Genomic DNA, 24,533 nt, shown 5'->3' with positions numbered 1-24,533 from the left:
TTAAGCCCCATCTGGGGTGGGGTCACTTTTGGCTGTGAAACAAACGCCAAAGCATCTTCCGTCAGCATTCCATGACAGTCAGGGAGCTTTCCTTTTAACTTGTCAAGCAATCCAAGCAGTTCTTGTTCAGCACCCTTCTCACTCCATCACTTGCTTTCCAGTAGCACAAACCAATGTGATGCTTCTACCAAGCTGTGTGCCATCCCAATACTCAGGGAACAATGTCACCTCCACTTTCCAGGCAAATAATGTCCCTTTAACACATGTCTTCATTTTACCCAACGATCCACTACATTGTGCCTGAGCCCATTCCATCATTTCAGAATTATCCCAAATCCAGACACATTATTGTTGGACTGACAGGACTTGTCAACGTACAATTTTATTTCCCCCCAAAATACTTTCTTCCTCGATTCACAGCATTGGACAGGAACCATTTAGACTGGACTCCTTTTATTTTAAAATAGAATTTGATTATCCCCTTAAACTACAGGTAAATTTTACCTTCTCGAGTCCACAACTCCAATCAATTTATCTTATCAATTCCAATTTCAGATCCCAATTATGTCCAGACTTTGTGATTTTACAGTGGACACAGAAGTGTTTGCAATTACTTTTGGATATATCTCCCCCAGCCCCCTCCCCCTCACCCCACCCCCCACCCTATACGCACTCTGTCTCAGAAAATAAATGGGTTAAAGCAAAACAAATCAAAACGTTTTCAAAAGAGGAAAAGCAACTTGGTATATTCTTCGTTAAGTATAGAAGATATTTGATCAAGGCTGATGATTGCTTTGCCTTCTCTGTGTAATTCTGAATTTTCAAAATCCAAGTCATAAGCCTTAGTCCAACACATCACCATGCTGTGAGATTTGATATCTGCTGATGATTGTGGATAAGATCTTAAATTCTTAACACCACTGGATCACTTCCTGCACCAACACTTTTCCAGCAAAGATTGCTCTGTAAATTTGTGAAACTACTGTTATGTCAAAGAACTTCTCTTGGTAATCCTGCATCAACACTCATGCCGTCCCAAAAACCATATCCACTGTTTAAAAAGAAACACAGAAAATCCGTTTTGACTTTTCTTGAGAGTCCACGGGTTAAATTTGTTGATTCATGATTTCATGATTCCATTCTGTCACCGTGGGGAAATATCCAATTAAATTTTGTCAATTATTTTTTAAAAATGCAAAGATTGTTGCTTGGTGAATTATAAACAGATGTTGACGGCCTTGAAAGGGCTTAACTTTTTTGCAGAAACAAAACACCGGAGCCAGATATCATCAGACTCACACAACGTACGTCAGCGAATGTCAAGGTAGCTTTCACGTAACTTTTAAAAAACCTTTTGTGTCGGGGGATAGCATTTCAGTTCAATCATGTCCGTTTTTTTTTAAAAGGAACACTTGTGCCTGGCCTTTTTATCCACAATCTTTGCAGATTAAATTCCAATTGTTGTTAAAGCATTTAGCATTTATTTAAGCGATGTCGAAAATTTATTAACTCTTAGATTGTCCAACGACACGACATTTCCCAAATCTTCTCATGGAGATACGAGATCCAAAGGGTAATTTTTTTCTTTTCACAGTCGCTTTTTTTCTGACCACAGCCAATCATAAGATTAAAGGGATGCTGTCAGTTTGCTAACAGCTAATACATTCCAGTAAAACCAAGATGATTATATAAAAATTTTCAAAATTGATGTCCTGTACTAGATAACAAGATATTGTTCTTCAATTAGAGTTACACACAACATTAACTCCTTATAGATCAATACACACCCACCAATAATTAACACAACTCCACAATCAGATCAATTCACACCCACCAATACTCAACACAACTTCAATCAGATCAATTCACACTCACCAATACTCAACACAACTTCAATCAGATCAATTCACACTCACCAATACTCAATACATTGAGCATTTAAGAAATTCAAAATACCAATTTTCGTATTTGATATTTTGAGACTCTCACATTTAAATTGATAAGAACCAGAATTTCACTGTGGCCACAGTAAAAGTCTAGTTTCCACTGTTTGATTGCTCAGCTAACCGCAATAACTCCAAATTTAATTCAACAATATCAAAATTAAACACAAGAAAGAACAGATAAAATTATCAATGTTGCACATGCTTACTAAAACCCAATAAATTACATCATTTTTCATTTTGTTTGTTCTTCAGGCACGCCTTTCCAAAAACTGTAAAAATACTGGAAATAACTGCTTTCACAGCTAATCAAAATCTTTGTAACATTACACAAAAGAGGAAAACACATAACAAGTATTAAAAAGGGGCCGTAGACCGCAACAGCAAAAAGAAAGCACTCACAGTGAGGACAGGCTTTGTTGAGAGTCAGTACACTGAGAACAAAAGAACTCATTCTGTACCTTGTGACATTCTCCCTTTCTCCTTTTTGATTCCATCATAGATTACCCTTTTTTTACTTCAATCATATTTTAATTTCTGATGTTTGTGACTTAACCCCATTCTGTACCGAATGAAAGTCTCAAGCTCACAGTCTGTATCCTCCAGCCTGGTGTGGTGAAGGTCCCTCCATCTTTCTTTTTCTTCTTCTTTCTTCCTGATCTTTCAACCTACCCTTCCGAATTTCACCTTCCTCTCTCAACCTCTCTAACTCTTGTGGATGAAACAACAAGACTCCCGCTTTCCAATTCTGCTCTTTAATTTTCTTCACCTTTACCAGTTTCTTCATCTTAGTCTCCGCCTCACACAAAGTCTGACAGATTTTAACTAATACTGTACAAGTTCCTATGTTCTCCAGGATATACTTTGCATCAGATTTTTACATAATTCCTTTACAGCCTCTCTCTGCTGGGAATGGACTCATTTTAACTCCTCGTCCTCCTGCACAATTCCTTTCCTCTTTTTGCCACGGCATGCATGACCTGAATGACTTTTCCACATCTGTGTCGATTGTCGAACATAAACCATCCGGTGCACTCGCCATGGTTTATTCTCTTTCGGTTTGAGGGGTGGCTACCTTCAGCCCTCTCGGTCACAAGCACCTATTCCTCCTCCCCATCTCATCTCACGGGCAACAGAGTTTGCCTACTTTTCCTGGGCTTCCAACTATTTATTCCTCCTTCCCAGCTCGTCTAAATGACACAGTCAATCTCTTAACAAAAGCTACTTTAAACATTTAAAATTCTGGCCCATCCAGGGACACCATTGGTTAACGGATTTTCCCGTTACTGTCGCTTCAATGGGTTGTTAATCATTTAACAATAACTGCCGCATGATACAAGCCTGCGTGGTTATAAAATAATAAGCTTTAATAGATTGATTCACACTGTATTATAGTTATACTACAACTGTCTTCAGATTACATTAAATGACAAGAAATCAATACACCTGAATTTACTTCCCTGGACTGAAAATTGAACAAATCTGACCTCTGTGGATTGCCTAGGCAATGGACTTCCAACCGTCTTCATGAGAATGCTAACTCTTGGGAGGGAGCATACCCCATCATTACACTATGCGGCTGCATTGTTCTGCATGTAATCATCTTTGTCCTTATCTCCTGGTTGTAAATTATCCCACTGTTCTGACTCTGTGAAAACACCCAAACATGATCCATAGCTGTCTCATCCCTTACCTCTGTTGTATAAACATCTGATAGTGGTTAGTGTGGATTCACTCATGGTGTTGCATGGCCCCATCATGTCTACTGTTTATGTAGTCTTTCACTGTTATCAGGTTTTAGAGTATGTGGTTTCTTAGCAAGTATCTGATGCAAATTGTCTCCTGACTTTGGTTGTTTTGATCACTCTAATGCCTCAGCATTCTTTCAATGACCTCTTGGGATTCTGTATTTTATCTTTCTCATAAAGCTGCTGAACTTTGTCCCCCCTTTAACATCCACCCTCTTGCTACAATGCTTGATGCTATTCTTGTCTATGCTTGTTTCAAACCATGTCCTTACACAACCAATCTAGGCAGTTCCTGTTTGGCACCCTTCTCACTCTGTTGCTTGCATTCCAGTGGCACAAACAAATGCAACGTTTCCACCAAGCTGTGCACCATCCCAACACTAAGGGAACAATGTCACCTGCACTTTCCAGCCAAATTCTGCTCCATTAAAGCTGCCTTCATTTTACCCAACACCCCAGGCACAGTTGCTACTTTGAAATGTCGACACCCAATTACATTACATGTACGATTCATGTTATCAGATTCAGTGGCCAAATACAGAGCACATTCTTCCTCCAACCTGGAAAATTCTAGCTTCAAATGCTGTCTGAGCTACCACATTACAAAAATACTCAGCAGGCAAATGCACAGTGTGCTGGGGTACTGAGCTGCACAGACCAGGCAGTTGCCAGGCTCAATACCTGCTGTGAGCTGAGGTTAGCTCCTCTCAGCCACGGGAGGTAGTGAACAGATACAGTAAGCAGATTGACGATAATCAAGCTTCAATCACACAGATTTCTTGAGACCCACCTTGCACACTCCGGCATTGAATGCCTTCACCTTCATGGTGTCGAAGTAACATAATGGTGTATTTGACGATGATTTGCATCATTGCCTTGTGCTTTTGAACCCTTACGAACACTCGCGAATCTCTGATGGATTCTCAAGCGCTCTCACAGTTGTTATCAAATATCAAGGTCCATTATAATTCAGAGCTTATATCCAGCAATAGAAGCCTAATCAACATAGCGGTGCTTGTCAAATTGAAGGGCATCATGCTGAAGGAAAGATTTGTAAACCTGCTTCCTAATGATAGGCAATGACATTTAAATGTATCATTTAGCATGGGGCTTCAGGAAATCAAATGTGCTGAGAACAACTATCAATCAACTGCATGGAAGTAAGGGGAATTAGATAAAGACTATATCGTGCCTTTCAAAACCTTAAGACATCCCAATGCACTTTACAATCAATGAAGTAGTTTTAACGTGTAGTTACTGTTGTAATCTAGGAAACATGACAGCCAATTTGCACACAGCAAGGTCCCACAAACAGCAATGTGATAATGACCAGATCATCTCTTTTTTTCAGCGGTGTTGGTTGAGGGATAAATATTGGCTCGGGACACTGAGGACAAGTCGTCTGCTCCTCTTCAAAATAGTGCCTGGGCTGGTTTACATACATCTGAGAGGGCAAATGGAGTGTTAGTTTGATGTCTCATCTGCAAGACAGGAACTCCAACAGAACAGTATTCCCTCAGTGCTATAGTGGAAGCACCAGCCTGGATTTGGCATTCATATCTCTGGAGTTGGACGATGAACCCACAACCTTCTGACTCAGGCAAGAGTATGACCAACTGAGCCACAGCTGATAGCACACCTGATCTGTTGATGAAAATGAGGTGAGTGGCTAGAAGGACAGGTAGAATTTAGTGAGAGGGTCGAGCAATGACCAAGTGTATGAAATCTTCTGACACAGTCATGTGGTCACAGTGAAGGGAAATGATATGTTTATACTTCATTTACTTATGATCAATCATAGTTAACCTTGTTTGTATGTTTTTTTTTTACCCACAAACATTTAACCGAATGATTCATTTAGTACATCTATTTAGTATGTTAACCAAACAATTATGGAGCTAGTTTAGTCAAACAAACTGTGTGTTTTAAATTTGTGTTTTACATTTAATCATGATAGCTTTTAGTAGCCTGAAACATATAATCATTAATATAGTTGCACGTGCTTTCGGAAACCTCTGTAAAGCATTCATTAGCATAATGTTTCTCTGTGTCAGTCTGGGAAGATGACAGGCAGTCGTCCCCAGTACAGAGATAACAGAGATAGGAAGGGCGAGCAGCTGCCAGCCGGCCTTGACAAGACAGAGGCCCATGTCTGGAAACAGTAATGGCTACATGCTTTGCAGCCGTACGAAAACTGTAGGGTCTGCAACAAAGTTGAATAAAGAGAGGTTAAAGGTCTCCAATTTAGAAGGAGGTAACCCACGGGTATGTGAACATCACCATCCCAAGGCCCACTGTTGACTAACGTGCAACAGCTGGAGCCAGAATACAACTCTGCCCGAAACACCACTCTGGTGAGGTTTGCCTTTGTTGTTCAGAATAAATCGCTTTGACATACTCTGCGTGTACTTGACTCTGTCTTATTCCAAATAAAGTACTCAACTGTTACCAATTGATTCGTGATAGACTTTCCTAGATTGTAGAGACTCCCCAAGGTTCTCTGCTGTGAGGCCCAGGCTATATCATTTTCGTGGCCTCCGACGGGGATTCTTACACCAGTGGCCTAATGGATAAGGCACGAGCCTCCGATAGCATCTCATAATATATTCAAGACTGAGATTGATTGATTTTTGGACTCCAAGTGATTCAAGAGATCTTGGGCAGGAAAGTGGAGGTGAGGTCAAATATCAGCCATGATCTTACTGAATGGCGGCGGAGGCTCGAGGGCCGTATAGCCTACTCCTTATCCTATTTCTTATGTTCTCCTAAGCCATGGATTGTGGTTTCAAGTCCCATCCGGGGTAAGCTTGGTTTTAAATCAACTTCATTCTGTGTAAACCAGCTCTTTGTCATTGTTGCTGAAATACACAGAGATCAAATCATTCAATCACAGGAGAGATGTCTTGTAGATCGATGAAACTTACAGTCAGGGAAAGCAAGGAAACCTCTGGAAACCCACTTGCTTTTCACATACAATCAACAATTTGCCCAGCACTCAACCATACCAATTGCTAATGCAAGTCAGATCCTAAGAACATAGGAACATAGGAACAGGAGTAGGCCATTCAGCCCCTCGTGCCTGCTCCGCCATTTGATAAGATCATGGCTGATCTGTGATCTAACTCCATATACCTGCCTTTGGCCCATATCCCTTAATACCTTTGATTGCCAAAAAGCTATCTATCTCACATTTAAATTTAGCAATTGAGCTAGTATCAATTGCCGTTTGCGGAAGAGAGTTCCAAACTTCTACCACCCTTTGTGTGTACAAATGTTTTCTAATCTCGCTCCTGAAAGGTCTGGCTCTAATTTTTAGACTGTGCCCCCTACTCCTAGAATCCCCAACCAGCGGAAATAGTTTCTCTCTATCCACCCTATCTGTTCCCCTTAATATCTTATAAACTTCAATCAGATCACCCCTTAACCTTCGAAACTCTAGAGAATACAACCCCAATTTGTGTAATCTCTCCTCGTAACTTAACCCTTGAAGTCCAGGTATCATTCTAGTAAACCCACGCAGCACTCTCTCCAAGGCCAATATGTCCTTCCAAAGGTGCGGTGCCCAGAACTGCTCACAGTACTCCAGGTGTGGTCTAACCAGGGTTTTGTATAGCTGCAGCATAACTTCTGTACCCTTGTACTCCAGTCCTCCAGATATAAAGGCCAGCATTCCATTAGCCTTATTGATTATTTTCTGCACCTGTTCATGACACTTCATTGATCTATGTACCTGTACCCCTAAGTCCTTTTGGACATCCACTGTTTTTAACTTCTTACCATTTAGAAAGTACCCTGTTCTATCCTTTTTTGATCCAAAGTGGATGACCTTACATTTGTCTACATTGAATTCCATTTGCCACAGTTTTGCCCATTCACCTAATCTATCAATATCGCTTTGTAATTTTATGTTTTCATCCACACTGCTTACAATGCCACCAATCTTTGTGTCATCGGCAAACTTAGATATGAGACTTTCTATGCCTTCATCTAAGTCGTTAATAAATATTGTGAATAATTGAGGCCCCAAGACAGGTCCCTGTGGGACTCCACTAGTCACATCCTGCCAATGTGAGTACCTACCCATTATCCCTACTCTCTGTCGCCTTTCGCTCAGCCAACTTCCTAACCAAGTCCGTACTTTTCCCTCGATTCCATGGGGTTCTAGCTTAGCTAACAGTCTCTTATGTGGGACCTTATCAAATGCCTTCTGGAAGTCCATATAAATAACATCCATTGACGGCCTACCTTTCACAAATCTATGCTGGCTCTCTCTGATTAACTGAAAATTCTCGAGGTGTTCAGTCACCCCATCCTTAATTATAGACTCCAGCATTTTCCCCACAACAGATGTTAGGCTAACTGGTCTATAATTCCCCGGTTTCCCTCTCTTTCCTTTCTTAAAAAGCGGAGTGACATGTGCAATTTTCCAATCTAGAGGGTCAGTTCCTGAATCTAGAGAACTTTGAAAGATTATAGTTAGGGCATCTGCAATGTGCTCACCTACTTCCTTTAAAACCCTGGGATGGAAACCGTCTGGTCCTGGGGATTTGTTACTCTTTAGTGCTATTATTTTCTTCATTACTGTTGCTTTACTTATGTTAATTTTATCGAGACCCTGTCCCCGATTCAATATTAGTTTTCTTGGGATTTCCGGCATGCTATCCTCTTTTTCCACTGTAAATACTGACGCAAAGTAATTGTTCAACATGTCCACCATTTCCTCATTGTCAACGACAATATCCCCACTTTCCGTTTTGAAGGGGCCAACACTGCTCCTGACCACCCTCTTTTTTCTAATGTAACTATAAAAGTTCTTCGTATTGGTTTTGATATCCCTTGCAAGTTTCTTTTCATACTCTCTCTTTGTAGCTCTTACTATCTGTTTTGTGACCCTTTGTTGATCTTTCCCATTCGCCAGGATCTGTGCCATTTTTTGCCTTTTTGTATGCCCTTTCCTTATGTCTTATACTGTCCCTTACCTCTTTAGTTCTCCATGGCTGTTTTTTTTGGCAAGTAGAGTTCTTGCCCCTCAGGGGTATAAACCGATTCTGTATCACGTTAAATGTTTCTTTAAACATTTCCCACTGATCATCAGTCATTTTACCCATTAACAGATTTGCCCAGTTTACCGTGGACAGTCTCTGTCTCATCCCATTGAAGTCGGCCACACCCAAGTCTAGAATCTTAGCACCTAATTCATTTTTTTCCCTTTCAAACACTACATTGAACTCGATCATGTTATGATCGCTATTGGATAGCTGTTCACGCACAGTTAAGCCGTTAACTAAATCTGGTTCATTACTCATTACTAAATCTAGTATGGCTTGCCCCCTTGTTGCCTCTAGGCCATACTGCTGTCGAAAACTATCCCGGACGCACTCAAGAAATTCACTACCTTTCTGACAGTTGCTAGTCTGCTTTTCCCAATCTATGTGAAGGTTGAAGTCCCCCATTAAGACCACTGTGCCTTTGTTACACGCTTTTCTAATCTCTGCATTTATACAATCTAGCACTTCAGAGCTGGTGCAGGGGTCCTATATACAACTCCCTCTATAGTCTTAAATCCTTTTCTATTTCTCAATTCAACCCATAAGGTCTCTGTTGGCTGCTTACCTCTCGTTATATCCTCCTTTATCATTGAAGTGATTTCATCTCTAATCACTAAGGCTACTCCACCCCCTCTTCCATTTTCCCTATCTCTCCTGTAGACCTTATAACCCGGTATATTTAGTTCCCAATCCTGACCATCCTGCAGCCATGTCTCAGTAATAGCTATCATGTCATACCCTCCAATTTGAATTTGAACCTGTCGTTCATTTAATTTATTCCTTATACTCTGTGCATTTGTATATAGAACTCTTAGTTGGGCCACACACCCTAGCCTGACCTTCAGCTTTGATGCTGGGTTAATCACCTTACGCCTTCTAGTTTTCACTTTAGCTGTCGTGCCTAAAGTACACTTTCTTTCTGCTTTTCCCTTTCACTTGTTCTTGAACAACTGTTTGTATTATTTGTATTGTAGATTTCCCCTGGGTCTTCCTCTCTCTTGCTGCTCTCAACTTTACTCCCTTCTGTCTCCCCGCTCAGGTTCCCATCCCCCTGCTACTCTAGTTTAAACCTTCCCCAACAGCACTAGCAAACACCCCCGCGAGGACATTGGTCCCGGTCCTGCTCGGGTGTAACCCATCACGCTTGTACAGGTCCCACCTTCCCCAGAACCGGTCCCAATGTCCCAGGAATCTAAATCCCTCCCTCCTACACCATCCCTGCAGCCACGCATTCATCCTGCCTATTCTCCTGTTCCTATACTCACTAGCACGTGGCACTGGTAGTAATCCTGAGATCACTACCTTTGAAGTCCTGCTTTTTAATTTATCTCCTAACTCCTTAAATTCACCTTGCAGGACCTCATCCCTTTTTTTACCTATGTCGTTGGTACCGATATGGACCACGACTACTGGCTGTTCACCCTCCCCCTCCAGAACGTCCTGCAGCCGCTCCGCGACATCCTTGACCCTAGCACCAGGGAGGCAACATACCATCCTGGAGTCACGTTTGCTGCCGCAGAAATGCCTATCTGTTCCCCTTACAATTGAATCCCCTATCACTATAGCCCTGCCACTCTTCTTCCTCCCCTCCTGTGCAGCAGAGCCACCCGTGGTGCCACGAACTTGGCTCTTGCTGCTTTCCCCTGATAAGCCATCTCCCTGTCACGTCATTACTGGGATCTTTGGAATTGATAGAAATAAATAGAAACAAAGGGGCAGGTTTCAAGCACCAAGCTCCTATTACATACAGCCCCAATGGGCTAATGGATAAGGCACTAGCCTCCTACACTTGGGATTATAGGGTCAAGTTCCATCTGGAGTGAAGTAAGTTCTGCTCCTGCAAAAAATGTATGAGCATCTTCTGTAAACATTGCAACAGGCTGGTAGCTTTCTTTTTAAGTTATCAAGCAATCTAGGCAGTTCTTGTCTGGCACCCTTCTCACTCTGTCGCTTGCCTTCCAGTGTCACAGACCAATGCGAAGCTTCGACCGAGCTGTGTGCCATCACAACACTCAGGGAATAATGTCATCTGCAGTTTCCAGGCAAATATTGCCCGTTTAATGCATGTCTTCATTTTACCCAACACCCCAGGCACAGTTGCTACTTTGAAATGTCGACAACCAATTACATTACATGTATGATTCTTGTTATCAGGTTCAGTGGCCAAATACAGAGCATACTCTTCCTCCAAGCTGGAAAATTCCATCTTCAAATGCTCTCTGGGCTACCACATTACAAAAATACTCAGCAGGCAAATGCACAGTGTGCTGGGGTACTGAGCTGCACAGGCCAGGCAGTTGCCAGGCTCAATACCTGCTGTGAGCTGAGGTTAGCTCCTCTCAGCCAGGGGAGGTAGTAAACAGAAACAGTGAGCAGATTGACAATAATAAAGCTTCAATCACACAGATTTCTTGAGACCCACCTGTGCACTGCAGCATCGAATGCCTCCATCTTCATGGTGTGGAAGTAACATAATAATGTATTTGACGATGATTGACATCATTGCCGTGCGTTTTTGAACCCTTACGAACACTCGTGAATCTCTGAAGGAGTCCCCAGCCCGCAAACAGTTCTCACCAAATATCAAGGTCCATTGTAAGTCAGAGCATATATCCAGCAATAGAAGCCTAATCAACGTAGTGGTGCTTGTCAAAGTGAACGGCAGCATGCTGAAGGAAAGATTTTAAACGTGTAACCTAATGATAGGCAGTGACATTTCCAAGGTAGTAAAATGTATCATTTAGCATGGGGCTTCAGGAAATTGCTAAAGTATGTGGAATTGGTTGATATGTTGATGAAAACAAAGGGAGTGACCGCAAGGACTGGGAGAATGTAGCGAGAATGTAGAGCAATGACCAAGTGCATCAAGGCTGCAACAACAAACTTGTGGCCGAATGGATAAGAAATTGGTTTCTGGTGTCTAGGATTGTGGGTTTGAGTCCCCTCTGGGGTACGCTTGGTTTTAAATCAACTTCACTCTGTGAAAACCAGCTCTTTGTCCTCATTACTCAAATACACAAATATCAAATAGCTTCAATCTGAAGTGCTGTCTTGCAAATCATTGAAACTTACAGCCAGCGGAAACATCTACAAAGTCGTTTGGTTTTCACATAAAATCAACATTTTGCCCAGCACTCAACTGTACCAATTGCTGACGCACAAAAGCAAGTCAGATCCTGTCACGTCATTGCTGGGATCTTTGGAACTGATACAATGTGATTGTGTATGAAAAGAAAGGGACGGCCCATAAAAAGGCATCAAAGTTGGCAGTGACTAGATAGGGACAAAGGGGCAAGTTGCACGCACCAAACTCTTATCACATACAGCCCCAGTGGCCGAATGGCTAAAGCACTAGCCTCCTAAACCAGGGATTGTGCGTTCAAAGTCCCAGCTGGAGTGAGGGCACTTTTGGCTATGAAACAAATGCCAAAGCATCTTCCGTAAACATTGCCGCATTCCATGACAGTCAGGTAGCTTTCCTTTTAACTTATCAACCAATCCAAGCAGTTCCTGTCCAGCACCCTTCTCACTCCATCACTTGCTTTCCAGTAGCACAAACCAATGTGATGCTTCTACCAAGCTGTGCGCCATCCCAATACTCAGGGAACAATGTCACCTCCACTTTCCAGGCAAATACTGCCCCTTTAACGCATGTCTTCATTTTACCCAACGATCCACTACATTGTGCCTGAGCCCATTCCATCATTTCAGAATTATCCCAAATCCAGACACATTATTGTTGGACTGACAGGACTTGTCAACGTACAATTTTATTTCCCCCCAAAATACTTTCTTCCTTGATTCACAGCATTGGACAGGAACCATTCAGACTGGACTCCTTTTATTTTAAAATAGAATTTGATTATCCCCTTAAACTACAGGTAAATTTTACCTTCTCGAGTCCACAACACCTATCAATTTATCTTATCAATTCCAATTTCAGATACCAATTATGTCCAGGCTTTGTGATTTTACCGTAGAGACAGAAGTGTTTGTAATTATTTTTGGATATATTTCCACCAGCCCCCTCCCCCTCACCCCACCCCCCACCCTATAAGCACTCTGTCTCAGAAAATAAATGGGTTAAAGCAAAACAAATCAAAACGTTTTCAAAAGAGGAAAAGCAACTTGGTATATTCTTCGTTAAGTATAGAAGAAATTTGATCAAGGCTGATGACTGCTTTTCCTTCTCTATGTAATTCTGAATTTTCAAAATCCAAGTCGTAAGCCTTAGTCCAAAACATCACCATGCTGTGAGATTTGATATCTGCCGATGCCTGCGGATAAGATCTTAAATTCTTAACACAACTGGATCACTTCCTGCACCAACACATTTCCAGCAATGCTTGCTCCCGAACTTTGTGAAGCCACTATTATGTAAAAGAACTACTCTTGGTAATCCGTCACCATCAACACTCATGCCGTCCCGAAAACCATATCCCCTGTTTAAAAAGAAACACAGAAAATCCATTGTGGCTCTTCTTGAGAGCCCAAGGGGTTAATTTGTTGATTCATGATTTCATTCTGTCACCGTGGGGAAATATTCAATTAAATTTTGCCAATTATTTTGAATAAATGGAAAGGTTGTTGCTTGGTGAATTAAAAACAGATGTTGATGTCCTTGGAAGGAGTTAACTTCTTTGGAGAAACAAAACGACGGAGCCAGATATCATCAGACTCACACAGCGTACGTCAGCGTAGTTTTCACATAAATTTTTTTAAAACCTTTTGTGTCGGGGGATAGCATTTCAGTTCGTTCATGTCAGTTTTTTTTTAAAGGAGCACTTGGGCCTGGCCTTTTTATCCACAATCGTTGCAGATTAAATTCCAATTGATATTAAAAATTTAGCATTTATTTAAGTGATGTCCAAAATTTATTAACTCTTAGAGAGTCCAACGACACGACATTTCCCAATTCTTCTCATGGAGATACGAGATCCGTCAGATAATCTTTTTCTTTTCTCAGTCGCTTTTTTTCTGACCACAGCCAATCACAAGATTAAAGGGATGCTGTCAGTTTGCTAACAGCTATCACATTCCAGTACAACCAAGATGATCGTCTCAAAATTTTCAAAATTGATGTCCTGTACTAGATAACAAGATATCATTCTTCGATTACAGTTACACACAACATTAACTCCTTATAGATCAATTCACACCCACGAATACTCAACACAACTCCACAATCAGATCAATTCACACTCACCAATACTCAACACAACTTCAATCAGATCAATTCACACTCACCAATACTCAACACAACTTCAATCAGATCAATTCACACTCACCAATACTCAACACATTAAGCATTTAAGAAATTCAAATACCAATTTTCGTATGTGATAATTTGAGACACTAACATTTTAAATTTATAAGAACCAGAATTTCACTGTGGCCACAATAAAAGTCTGGTTTCCACAAACTGATAGATCAGTTAACCTCAATAACTCCAATTTTAATTCAACAATATCAAAATTAAACACAAGGGAGTACAGATAAAATCATCAATATAGCACATGCTTACTAAAACCCAGTAAATTACATCGTCTTTCGTTCTTCAGGAGCACCTTTCCAAAAACTGTAAACATACTGGAAATAACTGCTTTTGCACTTAATCAAAATCTTTGTGACATTACACAAAAGAGGAAAACACATAACAAGTATTAAAAAGGGGCCGTAGCCCACAACAGCGAAAAGAAAGCATTCACAGTGAGGACAGGCTTTTTAAAGAGCCAGGGCACTGAAAACAAAAGAACACATTCTGTAGCTTGTGATCCTCTCCCTTTCTCCTTCTTTATTTCATCATAGATTACTCTTTTTTTTACTTCAACCAGGTTTTAAGCCTGGTGTGGTGAAGGCCCCTCCATCTTTCTTTTTCTTCTTCTTTCTTCCTTATCTTTCAATTTACCCTTCCAAATTTCAACTTCCTCTCTCAATCTCACTAACTCTTGTGGCTGAAACAACAAGACTCACGATTTCCAATTCTGCTCTTTAATTTTCTTCACCTTTACCAGTTTCTTCCTCTCAGTCTCCACCTCACACAAAGTCTGACAGATTTTAACTAATACAGTACAAGTTCCTATGTTCTCCAGGATATGCTTTGCATCTGATTTTTACATAATTCCTTTACAGCCTCATTCTGCTGTGAAAGGGCTCATTTTAACTCCTTGTCCTCCTGCACAATTTCTTTCCTCTTCTCTTAATGGCATGCGTGACCCGAATGACTTTTCCACATCTGTGTGGATTGCCGAACATGAACCATCCGGTGCACTCACCATGGTTTATTCTCCTATGGGTTTGAGGGGTGGCTACCATTAGCCCAGTCGATCACAACCACCTATTCCTCCTTCCCGTTTCCACGGCTACCTTTCCCCGGCTTCCAACTACTTATTCCTCCTCCCCATCTCGTGTGACTTACTTAGTCAATATGTTAACGCTAGCTACTTTAAACCTTTAAAACTCGGGCCCACCCAGGGACACCATTTGTTTACGGATTTTCCCGTTAGTGTCGTTTAAAGGATTATTAATCCTTTAACAATAACTGCAGTGTGATACAAGCCCGAGTGGTTATAAAATAACAAGCTTTAATAGATTGACTCACACAGTATTATAGTTATAATACAACTATCTTCAGACTAAATTAAATGACAAGAAATCAATACAACCTGGTTTTACTTCATCGGTCTCAAAATTCATCCAATCTGACCTCTGTGGTTTGCCTGGGCAATGGACCTATGTCCATCCTCTCGAGAGCTCTAACTCTCGGGAGGGAGCATGCCCTTCCTTTACACTATTCAGCTGCATTGTTCTGCACGTCCGATTCTTTGTCCTTATCTCCTGGTTATAAATCATCCCATTGTGCTGACTATGTGAAAACACCCAAACATGAGCCGTGGCTGTCTCATCCCTTACCTCTGTTGTGTAAACATCTGATAGTGGTTAGTATGTATTCACTCATGGTCTTCCACGGACCCATCATGTCTCCTGTTTATGTAGCCTTTCACTGTTATCAGGTCTTAGTGTATGTGGTTTCTTAGCAAATATCTGGTACAAACTGTCTCCTGACTTTCGTTGTTTTGATCATTCTAATGCCTCAGCTTTCTTTCAATGACCTCTTGGGGTTCTAAGTTATCTTTCTCATAAAGCTGCTGAACTTTGCCGCCCTTTAACATCCACCCTCTTGCTGCAATGCTTGGTGCTATTCTTGTCTATGCTTGTTTCAAACCATGTCCTTACACAACCAATCTAGGCAGTTCCTGTTTGGCCCCTTCTCACTCTGTTGCTTGCATTCCAGTGGCACAAACGAATGCAACGTTTCCACCAACACTAAGGGAACAATGTCACCTGCACTTTCCAGCCAAATTCTGCTCCATTAAAGCCTGCCTTCATTTTACCCAACACCCCAGGCACAGTTGCTACTTTGAAATGTCGACACCCAATTACATTACATATAAGATTCAGGTTATCAGATTCAGTGACCAAATACAGAGCACACTCTTCTTCCAACCTGGAAAATTTGAGCTTCAAATGCTGTCTGAGCTACCACATTACAAAAATATTCAGCAGGCAAATGGACAGTGTGCTGGGGTACTGAGCTGCACAGACCAGGCAGTTGCCAGGCTCAATACCTGCTGTGAGCTGAGGTTAGCTCCTCTCAGCCAGGGGAGGTAGTGAACAGAAACAGTGAGCAGATTGACAATAATCAAGCCTCAATCATTTTGATTTCTTGAGACCCACCTGTGCACTATGGCATCGAATGCCTCCATCTTCATGACGTGGAAGTAACATAATGACGTATTTGATGATGATTGTTATCATTGCCTTGTGTTTTTGAACCCTTACGAACCCTCGCAAATCTCTGAAGGAGTCCCCAGCCCGCTAACAGTTGTCACCAAATATCAAGGTACATTATAAGTCAGAGCATATATCCAGCAACAGAAGCCTAATCAACGTAGCGGTGCTTGTCAAATTGAAGGGCATCATGCTGAAAGAAAGCTTTGTAAACCTGCTGCCTAATGATAGGCAGTGACATTTCCAAGATAGTAAAATGTATAATTTAGCATGGGGCTTCAGGAAATCAAATGTGCTCACAACAACTACCAATCACTGCTGAAGTGTGTGGAATTGGTAGATATGTTGATGGAAACAAAGGGAATGGCCACTAGGACAGGTCGAATATAGTGAGAATGTAGAGCACTGACTAAGTGCATCAAGGCTGCTTGTGCGCTCATCTGGCCCCAGTAGCCAAATGGATAAGACACTGGCTTCCGGAGTCAGGGATTGTGGGTTTAAGTCCCATCTGGGGTGAGCTTGGTTTTAAATCATCTTCATTCTGTGAAAACCAGCTCTTTGTCCTCATGGCTGAAATACACAGAGATCAAATTGCTTCGGTCAGGGGAGATTCCTTGCAAATCAATTAAACTTATACACAAGGTAAGCAAGGAAAAAGCTTCTTTTCACATATCATAGAATGATAGAATGATGGTTGAGAAAGTGGTTAAAAATGTAGATGGGATCCTGGGCTTTATAAATAGAGGCATAGAGTACAAAAGTATGGAAGTCATGATGAACCTTTATAAAACACTGGTTCAACCATAACTGGAGTATTGTGTCCAGTTCTGGGCACCACACTTTAGGAAAGATGTGAAGGCCTTAGAGAGACTGCAGAAGAGATTTACTAGAATGATTCCAGGGATGAGGGACTCTACGTGAATAGACTGGAGAAGCTGGGGTTGTTCTCCTTGGAACAGAGAAGGTTGCGAGGAGATTTGAGAGAGGTATTCAAAATCATGAAGGGTCTAGACAGAGTAGATGGTGAGATACTATTTCCATTGATGGAAGGGTCAAGGACCAGAGGACATAGATTTAAGGTGATTGGCAAAAGAACCAAAGGTGACATGAGGAAAAACATTTTTACACAGCGAGTGGTTATGATCTGGAATGCACTGCCTGAGGGGGTGGTGGAGGCAGATTCAATCATGGCCTTCAAAAGAGAACTGGATAAGTACTTGAAAGGAAGAAATTTGCAGGGCTACGGGGGAGTGGGACTAGCTGGATTGCTCTTGCATAAAGCCGGTGCGACTCGATGGGCCGAATTGCCTTCTTCTCTGCTGTAACCTTTCTATGATTCTATGATCCTCTGTAGCACAGAAGGAGACCATTTGGCCCATCATGCCTGTGCTGGCTGTTTGGTAGAGCTATCCAATTAGCCCCATTCCCCTGCTCTTTCCCCATGACCTGGTAATTTTTTTCCCTTCAAGCATTTATCCAAATACCTTTTGAAATTTACTATTGAATTTGACAGGAGAAATTAAAATGGGAAATAAGGAATTGGCAGAGACATTAAACAAATATTTTGTACCTGTCTTCGCAATAGAACAGTGGTTTTCAAAGTACGGGATCATTAATCACTGGGTCGCTTCCTCGTGAGGCCGAGTATCTTGTCCACCTTGATCGCGCTGCCTCTGTCTCGTGTCAAGCTCATCATGGAGAGCTGCCCGGACATGTCGGGCTTTAACCAGGATGCTCTGAGCCCTCTCACTCCCTTATTGCTGCTACACGCTGCTCCCCTGGTGGCGGGGGAGGGGACGAGACGAGCAGGTCCATTGTGGGTGCCGTAGGCCGCAGGCTGGAGAACAACCCTGGTGACCAACATCGAGGAGATCTTCTGGTCTTTTGTGGTAAAGAAGATAAAGGAAATAGAGGATGAGAAGCAGCAGAGGTGGGGGTGGGGGGAGGCCAGTTCAATTTTTAAAAATGGGGTCGGGTGAAGAAGGAAACAATACAATAGTTTTTAAAAAAATATCGGCCATGTGGCTCATGTGCTCAGTAAATTTTAAACCGTTTTCGACCTGATCCTGGTGGCTGTGAAGACTCCGGGTGAAAAAGGGAGGCGGACCTGGAGTAACGTGTTCGTACAGAGAGATCTGAGTTTCCAATCCAGAGTTTAATTTCAGTCCGTTTAATCACTCGCCCCCCACGCTTTTTACTGGGCTCAGAAAACAGGCCTCGTCCTGCTGTCCTTTAAAAAGAAAACACCCAGCACATCCTGGCCAGTGTACTGGGAGCAGTATGGCGGCCCCTCCTTCAACTGATCAACCCAGAGGGCCGCTTTTCCTGGAGTTTTTTTTGGGAGGGATGGAGGTTGATTCTGACTCCGACTCCTCTTAAGAAGTTTCTTCCCGAATCACTGAACTACCGGTCATCTTGTTCGCGTTGCAACTTTTCTTTTTTGGAAATAGGCGTTCACGAAGGACTGAAAATGTAATCCTCCTAAAGGTAATTTTATATTCTAGCTATCGAATTTCAGGAATAAACTGTATTGAATTGGTTTCACCTTGTGCTGTAGTGTTGGCCTCTTTTTAGGAAGTGACCCTGTTCTTTTCCCCACCGGAAACGGTAGCAGTTTATAATCTAAAAGTTTGTTCTTCCACATATAGCTGGCTAACGTGAACACATCTGACACTTACAAGTTGAAACTACAGTGAAGGCACCTCGTCAAACCCTCATGCCCACCCCTCCGAAAAAGTATTTAGAAAGTTACTGTTCAAGTCTTCAACATCAACGTTATCTCAGCTACTATAATTTGTACTATTATATTGCAACTACTCTGTGTTTGTTTTGTACTGGTGTAGATCTGAGACTGCAGCAAGTTGGCAATGTCAAGTAATATTGCTCCACATGCACCACTCAGATTGGGGAAGAGCAGAGCTCTGCCTGTGCATATCCAAACATGTGCACAGAGCTATGTTTATCAGCTGAGAAATTTAGATGCAATCCAGCAGCAAGGAAAGCCTAGGTTATTTAAAAAAAATATATACTTTAATAGGTTAATCCTGAATCAATAATGAAGCTAAACTTGATGCCTGAGCAATAAAATGAGCTGGTGCAACTCACCGATGATAGCACACTGAAAACACGCCACATGTCATTAAGTTTGCCATCTTTTTGGATCAATAATTTCAACGAATATCCACTGTTAAGTAAGATCAGTGTTCTGTTGCTGCCGTTCACAACAACCTACATCTGCGAACTGGGATTTTCGACTTTGACAAGGTTAAAAACAAGAGAAAGAAACCGACTCAACAACGCACCTGATATGTGTGTAGCACTTACATCTTGTGATCCAGATTGGAACGAGATCATGAACAACAGGCAGACCCACTCGTCACATTAAGTAAGTGGAACTCAAACTGATCTTTTTTACGGTATTTATACTGTGTTTAAAATGTTTTTCAAGTAATGTTGATGTCTAATATTAGTTATTACTTGACTCCAGTCAGAAGATATTATTGTTTTGGGTCCCTGGGGTAAGTGTTTTTCTTCCACTGGGTCACTTGAAAAAAAGTTTGAAAAACACTGCAATAGAAGACACAAAAAACATACCGGAAATAGTGGGGGACCAAGGGTCAAATGAAAGTGAGGAATTTAAAGTAAGTAAGATTAGCCAAGAAAAAGTACTGGAGAAATTAATGGGACTAAAAGCCAACAAATTCCATGGACCTGATGGCCTACATCCTAGAGTTTTAAAAGAGGTGGCTGCAGAGATAGTGGATGCATTGGTTTTGATTTTCCAGAATTCACTAGATTCTAGAACGGTTCCTGTGGGTTCGAAGGTAGCAAATGTAACCCTGCTATTCAAGAAAGGAGGGAGAGAGAAAACAGGGAACTAAACGCCAGTTAGTCTGATATCAGTAGTAGGCAAAATGCTAGAATCTATCAGGGCGCTTAGAAAATCATAATATAATTAGGCAGAGTCAACAGGATTTTATGAAAGGGAAATTGTGTTTGACAAATTTATTAGAGGTTTTTCAGTGTGTAACTAGCAGGGTAGATAAGGAGGAACCAGTGGATGTAGTATATTTGGATTTTCAAAAGGCATTCGATACGATGCCACACAAAAGGTGGTTACACAAGATTAGGGCTCGTGGGATTGGAGGTAATATATTAGCATGGATTGAGAATTGCTTAACAGACAGAAAACAGAGAGTAGGAATAAACGGGTCATTTTCGGGTTGGCAGGTTGTAACTAGTGGGGTGCCACAAGGATCAGTGCTTGGGCCTCAGCTGTTTACAATTCATATTAATGACAATGAGGGGACCAAGTGTAATGTGTCCAAGTTTGCTGACAATACAAGGCTAGGTGGGAAAGTAAGCTGTGAGGAGGACACAAAGAGGCTGCAAAGGGATATAGACAGATTAAGTGAATGGGCGAGAAGGTGAAATTATCCACTTTGGTAGGAAGAATAGAAAAGCAGAATATTTTTTAAAAGGTGAGAGACTAAGAAATGTTGGTAGTCAGAGAGATTTGGGTGTCCTTGTACACGAATCACAGAATGTTAACGTGCAGGTACAGCAAGCAATTCGGAAGTACTGTGTACATTTTTGGTCTCCTTACCCATGGCAGGATATACTTGCCTTAGAGGGAATGCAACAAAGGTTCACTAGATTGATTCCTGGGATGAGAGGGTTGTCCTATGAGGAGAGATTGAGTAGAATGGGCCTATGTTCTCTGGAGTGAAGAAGAATGAGAGGTGATCTCAATGAAACATTTAAGATTCTGAGAGGGCTTGACAGAGTAGATTCTGAGAGGCTGTTTCCCCTGGTGGGAGAGTCTAGAACTAGGGCTCATAGTCTCAGGATAAGGGGTTGGCCATTTAGGACCAAGATAAAGAAGGATTTCTTCACTCAGAGGGTGGAGAATCTCTACCCCAAAGGGCTGTGGATGCTCAGTTGTTGAGTATATTCAAGACTGAGATCAATAGATTTTTGGACACTAGGGGAATCAAGGGATATGGGGATAGAGCGGGAAAGTGGAGTTGAGGTTGAGGATCAGCCATGATCTGATTCTATGGCGAAGCAGGCTCAAGGGGCCATATGGCCTACTCCTGCTCCTATTTGTTATGTTCTTACGTTCTTAAATCACTGGAAATCACAGCCAGGGCAAGCTAAGAAACCTCTGCAAAGCCACTTGCTTTTCATGTAGAATCAACATTTTGCCTGGCACTCAACTATACAATGCCTAATGTGCAAAAGCAAGTCAGCTCCTGTTACGTCATTGCTGGGATCTTTGGATCTATTTTACCAAATGAGGAATCTGGAATGATTCAGGCAACGTGATTCCCTAGTTTGAATGGAGTGGATAATTGTACAAGTTACACTGCTCGATTTTTAAGAAAAATCAGTTTTTATGGCATCCAGGCTTTCTTTATCGAATAAGTTCTTGAAATATATGTAAATGAAATTCATGAAAGTGGTGGTCTATGAAAAGAAAGGGCCAACCCATAAAAAGGCATCAAATTTAACAGTGAAACAAAAGCCAAAGCACCTTCTGTACACATTGCCACATTCTGTGACAGTCAGGTCATTTTCCTTTTAATGTATCAACAACTCAAGAGGGTTCCTGTCCACACCCTTCTCACTCTGTCACTTGCTTTCCAGTGGCACAAACCAGTGCAACACTTCTACCAAGCTGTGCGCCATCCCAATACTCAGGGAACAATGTCACCTGCACTTTCCAGGCAAATACTGCCACTTTAACGCCTCTCTTCATTTTACCCAACACCCCAGGCACAGTTGCTACTTTGAAATATCGACACCCAATTACATTACATGTACGATTCATGTTATCAGGTTCAGTGTCCAAACATGTAGCACACTCTTCCTCCAAGCTTGAAAATTCTAGCTTCAAATGCTCTCTGGGCTACCACATTACAAAAATATTCAGCAGCCAAATACACAGTGTGCTGGGGTACTGAGCTGCACAGGCCAGGCAGTCGCCAGACTCAATACCTGCTGTGAGCCCAGGTTAGCTCCTCTCAGCCAGGGGAGGTAGTGAACAGATACAGTAAGCAGATTGACAATAATCGAGCTACAGTCACATAGATTTCTTGAGACCCACCTGTACACTGCAACATCGAATGCCTTCACCTTCCTGATGTGGAAGTAACATAATGATGTATTTGACGATTATTCCCTTGTTGAACCCTTACAAACACTCGCGAATCTCTGAAGGAGTCCCCAGCCCGCTAACAGTTGTTACCAAATATCAAAGTACATCATAAATCAGAGCATATATCCAGCAATAGAAGCCTAATCAACATAGCGGTGCTTGTCAAATTGAAGGGCAGCATGCTGAAGGAAAGATTTGTAAACCTGATTCCCAATGATAGGCAGTGACATTTCCACGATAGTAAAATATATCATTTAGCATGGGGCTTCAGGAAATCAAATGTGCTCACAACAACTACCAATCACTGCTGAAGTGTGTGGAATTGGTAGATATGTTTTTGGAAACAAAGTGAGTGGCCACAAGGACAGGTAGAATAGTGAGAATGTAGAGCACTGACTAAGTGCATCAAGTTGTTGATATAGTCATGTGGCCTAATGGTCAAGGCACTGGCTTACTAAACCAGCAATTATAGGTTCAAGTGCTACTGGGGGAGAGCTTGGTTTTAAATCAACTTCATTCTGTGAAAACCAGCTCTTCAACATCATTACCTTGTGTTTTTGAACACTCGCGAATCTCTGAAGGAGTCGCCAGCCCGTTAACAGTTATCACCAGTTATCAAGGTCCATTATAAGTCAGAGCATATATCCAGCAATAGAAGCCTAATCAACATAGCGGTGCTTGTCAAATTGAAGGACAGCATGCTGAAGGAAAGATTTGTAAACCTGATTCCCAATGATAGGCAGTGACATTTCCAAGATGGTAAAATATATCATGTAACATGAGGCTTCACAAAATCAAATGTGCTCACAACGACTACCAATCACTGCTAAAGTGTGTGGAATTGGTGGATATGTTGATGGAAACAAAGTGAGTGGCCACAAGGACATGTAGAATATAGTGAGAATGTAAAGCACTGACCAAGTGCATGAAGTTTGTTGCTACTATCATATACCATCAGTGGCCTAATGGATAAGGCACTGGCTTTATAATTCAGGGATTATAGGTGCATTTCCCATCTGGGATAACCTTGGTTCTAAATCAACTTTATTCTGTGAAATCCAGCTCTTGTCCTCATAGCTCAAATAGCTTTACTCCAGAGTGATATCGAGCAAATCAAAGAAACTTATAGCCAGGGGAAACAATAAAATCAACATTTTGACCAGCACTCAAATGTACCAATGCCTAACATGCAAAAACAATTCAAGTCCTGTTACATCATTACTGGGATCTTTCAATTAATATAATATGAGTGTGTATGAAAAGAAAGGATCGGCCCACAAAAGGCATCAAATTTGGCAGTGACTAGATAGGGACAAAGGGACAAGTTGCAAGCACCAAGCACTTATTTCATACAGCCCCAGTGGCCTAATGGATAAGGCACTGGCCTCCTAAGCCAGGGATTGTGGGTTCAAGTCCCATCTGGGGTGCAGCAACTTTTGGCTCTGAAACAAAAGCCAAAACACCTGCTCTGAACATTGCTCCATTCCGTGACAGTCAGGGAGCTTTCCTTTTTACTTACCAACCAATCCAGGGAGTTCCTGTCCAGCACCATTCTCACTCTGTCACTTGCTTTCCAGTGGCACGAACCAATGTGATGCTTCTACCAAGCTGTGCGCCATCCCAATACTCAGGGAATAATGTCACCTCCACTTTCCACGAAAATACTGACCCTTTAACGCATGTCTTCCTTTTATGCAACAACCTGCTACATTGTGCCTGAGTCGATTCCATCATTTCAGAATTATCCCAAATCCTGACAGCATTATTGTTGGACTGACAGGACTTGACAACGTACAGTATTATTTCCCCCCCCAAAATACTTTCTTCCTTGATTCACAGAATT

General features: G+C 41.8%; 1 non-coding gene across 1 annotated transcript; it reads left to right on the top strand.

Moving 5' to 3' along the window:
* The first annotated feature begins 24,044 nt into the window (after positions 1–24,044).
* On the top strand, positions 24,045–24,117 carry trnar-ccu (transfer RNA arginine (anticodon CCU)). Its single transcript has one exon. It is a non-coding gene; the product is annotated as a tRNA-Arg (tRNA).
* Positions 24,118–24,533: the final 416 nt, after the last annotated feature.

The sequence above is a fragment of the Heptranchias perlo genome, chromosome 11 (assembly GCF_035084215.1).
Source record: "Heptranchias perlo isolate sHepPer1 chromosome 11, sHepPer1.hap1, whole genome shotgun sequence".
NCBI lineage: Eukaryota > Metazoa > Chordata > Chondrichthyes > Hexanchiformes > Hexanchidae > Heptranchias > Heptranchias perlo.
This window is presented reverse-complemented; position numbering and strand designations above follow the sequence as displayed.